The sequence below is a fragment of the Haemaphysalis longicornis genome, unplaced genomic scaffold (genome assembly GCF_048455015.1).
Source record: "Haemaphysalis longicornis isolate Haplotype H1 unplaced genomic scaffold, Haemaphysalis longicornis Haplotype H1 scaffold_10, whole genome shotgun sequence".
Lineage (NCBI taxonomy): Eukaryota > Metazoa > Arthropoda > Arachnida > Ixodida > Ixodidae > Haemaphysalis > Haemaphysalis longicornis.
The window spans coordinates 14,344,579-14,350,578 of NW_027526204.1; positions in this window are offsets into that span (position 1 = coordinate 14,344,579).

Consider the following 6,000-nt stretch of genomic DNA (forward strand, 5'->3'; position numbering starts at 1 on the left):
TATATGATTAAATAAGCAACTAACTTCAAATGGTGAATAGTAATGTTATCTACGCCTGGGCTCGTATTTTTCAGCGTGCCAAGCGTGGCGAATACTTTTTCTGCTGTAACCGAGAACAAAAAGAAAGATTGGGAAACACTGGGCAAACCAAGTTGCGTATTCAAAGGCTGAGGGGTGTTGTGATAAACGGATGAAAAATATTCGCAAAAGGCACCAGCAATGTGTAGTGGTTTCATCTCCATTGCATGTAATTTTGACATACAGGAGTTAGCTGCAGTTCTATTAAGGAGGGTATAAAAAGATTTCATTGTTTTTTCGGGTTGTTATGGTGTTTAGCAAATTCAGTTTCATAATAATGTTTTTTAGCCTGTTTTGAGAGGATTTATTTATTTATTTATTTATTTTATGTTTAGGAGGCAGCAGTATTTATTATATCGCTTATCTAAATTAAAATTAAACGGCGGTCTTTTGGTTTTTTGTACATATTGTCTTTTTTCCGCATGCTTTCTTATAGCCCTTTAGTCATCCATGGATTGTTCGGATAGCTAAATCTCTTTTTACATTTAAGCGTGGTAGTACTTGATTCGGTTATCGGTCTTCAGCCAAGTTACGGAAAGTAAATGGCCGCGGAATATTTGGCAACCGGTGTTCAGGGGGAGGCCAGCCGACGTAAGGTTTTTTTTCTCAGGTTATCCGTGACTCTCTCGGTTAGCAGTGTACAACCGAACAACTGCACGCCTCTCGGCGCCGAGAACCCATGAACAACTGGTGTTTGGAAGGAGACCTGCTTGTATACGTGGGTTTTTTTCCTCGGTGAGGAAAAATCCGCTAGGGAGCCGAGAGATGCATTCGTGGTTTTCATCCGCTCAGTGTTTAAACGTTTTAAATGAACAAACTTCCTTTGTCAAGCAGTAATGAGTGGTACTAGGTGAACCGGCAAGGTGCAAGGACCCACTGGAAATTACCAGTTAACCTGTTAGGCCATCTGAAGGTCATTTATTTCCACAAGAAGACTGTGCCAGTCATAGCGCTCTCGAAGAAATCATAGCGCTACCACGCCTCGCCCGCAGGCCTCGTCGACGCATCAGCTCGAGGCTATTCGCCTTCTCGAGAAGTGGAGAACATTAGAGACATCGACCCAGCATGGATGTCCGATCCGAGATGGCCGTGGTGCCCCGAAAATAAGTGGACTGCAAGGGCTTCGAGCAAGCGGCCACCACGCACGGGCTTAACCGGCGCCACGTTAAGGACTCCCCACCAAAGAAAGGCAAAGCGCGCAAAAGCGCAATTTTCCGGCAATTCTTCTGACAATAATATTGCGAAAAACCACAAAAAACGGTTTGCACTAAACATATAAAAGGCTGAGCTCATCTATTTGTAGGCTCGACTTCGTGCCCTGCATTGTTTCTTTATCTAATTTTATGACTGCCTATTGAAAAACTCGTATAATTTCAAATTTGCGATAGCAAGAGCCTTGTCATTGCTAAGGCTGGATTTTAATTTAGTTGAGTTGTTTGAAGATAAGCTTGGCTACACTTGAAATAGGGCACATTTGATTAAACAATGTCCACCATTCTAACCAACACGAATTTCGTCAGGTTTTTCTTGCTCAACTCAGCTTATCGAGTTCACACATGATTTGGTTCAAGCAACAGATAAGCGCAACGTAGTTGACTGTACTTTCTTAAACTGCAATAAAGAATTCGACGTTGTTCCATATGACTTTCTTGTTAGTGCGTTGCGGGGCTATTAACTGAATGAATCAGTTATTGCATTGATAAATCAGTATGTCTCTATAAGACAGCAGTCGGTCGTTGTCAACGCAGATTGTAGGCGGGCCAGTTGGTACATAACTGAGTTACAAACAGCGCAGGAACAGGATGATGGGAGGATCACACAAACACGGCGCTGTATTTGTGTTTGTGTTTGTGTGATCCTCTTATCATCCAGTTCGTGCGCTGTTTGTAACTCGTTCTCAACGGTTGTTCTTCCGGCTATGTTCCTGTGACCTCAGGCATTCCCCAGGGCTCAGTTGTGGGCCCTCTCCTGTTGCTGTTATATATAAGCGACATTACTATTACCCTCAAATCATCGTTCAAAATTTTGCGAATGACTGTGTAGTTTACAGGACTATAGCGAATGAACGTGATTCCGAATACCTGCAGCATGATTTGAATGTAATAGCATCCAGGTGTGCCGATTCAAGAATATAGTTGAATGTTAAAAAGAGGCTCACTGTCAATTATACGAGGGAACGTTCATAGCAATTGAATACTTATAGCGTAAATGACGCTTTTTTAAAGAACGGCCAGGGAATATAACTACCTAGGAATTTATTTAACGAGTTGCTTGAGGTGAACTACGCACGTTCACAACATAAACGTTAAGGCTGCACATGTGTCGAGTCTTCTGGTACAAAATTTCAGCGGACCTCCATCAAACTTAAAAGAGCAACCGTAATTCACTCGTGCGCTCAATGTTGGAGAACGAATGTGTTTGCTGGGATCCGTTCATTAAAGAGCTGGTCGATAGGCTCGAAAACATACAGAATAGGGCAGTGCGATTCGTTTAGGTAATTGGGATCATCAACTTAGAATGACGCAAACTAAAAGTAAACCTAATTAGTAAAAGTAAACTTAAAATTAAGACCACAGAAGAAACCTCAGGTTGAAATTTGTTCATAATATCTATCATTCGAAAACTGGAATTGATGAGAAGTATATTTAAGCGCCATTAAACATGTCCCAAAGTGGTACCACAATCTTAAAATCAAATATTAAATTTGCTTTAAAGGTGACGATTTGCGCATTTCATTTTTTCCTCGATCAATACGAGAGTGGAATCATCTGCCACCTATGATTGTATCCATTCTTTATGGTGTTTGTTTTCACCGCGCTTCGTAGAATTATTTTGTTATTTGGTCTCAAATTTGATGCTTACTTTTATGTATCCCCCTCCTGTAATGCATGAAAATTCCAAGCAGGTATCAAATAAATAAACGGAGACCCGGCGAAAAGTGGCTCTTTGCGGGATATTTTTAGCAAAAGGGAATAGCACCGTGAAAAAACTGTTTTCCCTAGCTGTGAATTGCCGTAACAAAAAGACTAACACGCAGCCATTGACGCTGCTGAAGGTGCGAAAACATGGCCACAGGAACGGTTAGAGTGCAAAGCACAGCTGGCGCTGCTTGCGAGGGACGTGCGAGAAATGTCATGTTAGACTGTAAAGCGGGAGGACCTGGTGTATACGTAGGGCCGAGCCGCGAGTTCGCGTACGAGGGGTTGAGAGCCTTACGCATTAAAACTCGGCCAATGAAATATTGAATGTTTTACTCTTTGCAGTATGCAAAGTTGGCTGTATGCATACTACCATTGCTAAGTTATTGGTTTGAAACAAATAACGAAACTCTAGTCTTACGCTGTTCCTTGCGTGAACAGAGAGTTGGATAGAACGGCAGCCAGCAGAAGCAGGGCGTCACGTGGTTAGCTTGCGCTGATGCGCGCGTACAGACGGCGCGAAGCAGCGGTTTCACCCTCACCCTGTCACGTGGTTGGCTTGCGCTGAGGCGCAAGCCAACCGCAAGCTTCGTCGCAAGCTTCGCAAGCTTCGTCGGCGCAAGCTTCGTCGGCGGCCCAGACGAAGCTGAGCGGTCAAGCGCAGGCGAAGCAGCCGTGTCACCCTTACCGAGGAATGTGATACTGCAGCGGCAAGGCTCCGCGCGAGTGAGAAGATAATAAAGAAAGGTGGAACTTGCACGTCGGCGCCTGAAGGTCGCTTGCTAAGCGATGATTTACCTCAAAAGATGTGGTGTAGTGCAGCTATCGCTCTAAAAACAGTCGCTGTGCAAGCACGCAGATTTCCACGTGCGGCAGCAAAACCGAAAGACAGCGCAGGCCGCATAAGAGACGGTAGAGACGAATGACGCGCGAAGAGAGCAGCATGGACACGAATGTAAATTTGTGAACACAGTAATTTTCCATCCCCCGCATAACTGAGTGGCTCTGGTAGAGTGCCGTCCTGCCGTACGCTCGAGCCACGTTACTGCGGCTCATTTTCGCGTCGGCGCTGCGCACAGACACACGGCGAGCTCACTTGGCGGGGCTGACGCATTCGCCGATGGGGCCCACTGCCCGAAACTCGAAGGGAATTTCCTCCTCCTTCGGGAGCAAGAGTATGATGAGAGCTCCCAAAAACACCAGTAGGAAGGTCACGACGCAAGCGGTTATGATATGGATGCACACGAGCTCCCGCAAGGATAATGGTCTCGGCCCGGCGGCAGGCGCAGACCTGCGAATGGTCAGAGGAAGCGAAACACCCTTGCCGTACTCGCATCTGTACTCGCATCTGTAGCTAGGTACAGCCTCCCAAATAATAATTTTTAATAGAGTACGCGCACGCGCATAGGGCCACCTGCTGCATGAGTGTCGTCTGCTACGCTGTTTCCTTGAGAGTGGCACACCCCCTGCCACTGCATCTGAATGACTTTGTGCCCCACGCTGCCTAGCTTTTGGCGGTAGCGAAACGGCCATGCAAGATAAGAAAAACGGGGGGGGGGGTCTGTTGCCTTGAGAAGAACAGCGGAGCAGACGATGCTCCCACAACCTATACTTCCATCCGCGTGCGCGTACCCTCGCCTATTTTGCCGGTGAACACCGTGATACGGCGCTGACATGCCGGTTGGTCGTCGCTCGCGCTGTATTATTAAAAATTTGGGAGGCTGTACGTAACACATTTTGCACGCAGGAGTTTGTGCCACGAAAAGTTAATATGAGTAACAAACATAGAATCGATCGTAATACCTCGTATTTGTGTGGGCGTTTTTTTTTTTTCAAAACTAAGGTAAGGTAAGGTTCAGGCTTTTGTCGCAACTGTGGTAATATCTTTAAATGATTACGTCGTTTGACGTCTCAGCCAACCGAACTGCGTTAAACTCCGCTTTTTTTGCGTCAATAGCGCACCATGTCGCTGTAGTCTGAACATAGCCTAAGGCACGTTTTGAGGCAGGCAAGGTGAGTTCATTAACTTATCACATAAGCAGAGGCACCGACCTTCCTGCTTCGTGGCGCACATTCAACGTGGTGTTCATAGCGCTGACAACACAGGGAATGGGAAAGAAAGGGAGACGACACGGCGCCAACTCGCTACCAATTGGTTTAAAGAAAAGACATACAGAATGTTGGTTATACGTCAGGTGATGAGTTAATCTCGTCCAAGATAAGAAATCATGAAAGGAATTTTCAAAGGCAATAAACGAAATTAGAGGCGCACGTGGCACACCAAGGGGGAAGTGCGTTGAAGAAGCAAACACCACAATATATCAAAAATCGCAAATACCGCAACGCGTAGCGCAGATAAGAACGTTCTTTGTCAGTTATAAAAATGAAGGGGGCGCTAACTCACGCACCGACGCACTTTCTTATGTAAAACGCTTCTATTAACTCTGTAGTGGTTTTGTCCCGATGTCTTTATGAAACGGACGTCTCACAAAAGATTGGCGAACACGCATGCGTGGTACAATGTTCCGATAAGTTGAAGCGCGGCTTTGATTTTATAGGGTTGTGATGTTCCTGCAAAATGGTAAGAACGCTACGCTGTCGTAAGAACGCTACGCTGTCGAAATGGCTTGTTCCGTTCCAAGCGCATGGCATTGCAGCGGATCTCAAAAAAAATTACACCATCTTCCCGTGGGGAACCCTGATGAGAATGCGAAGCATCGTGGCAGTTCCATGTGGTTCCATTGTGTTGCCGTTATGTTGAGTGATCTGGTTTTTGCTAGCGCCAGAGGGAATTCCGCGTCCGTGTCCACACCGGTGGCAAAAGCACGCAAGTGCTGTTGTGTTATGGTGAGTAGGCGGTGGTTCTCGAGGCGCCGAAACTCGTCCATCATGTTCTTGTCGATGTTGTCTCTGTGGTAGAATCGGTAGTCTCCCTCAGCTTTGGTGAGGCAAAGGTTGTTGACATTGGTGCACCGGCTGAGAGCAATGTACACGCCCTCCTCTT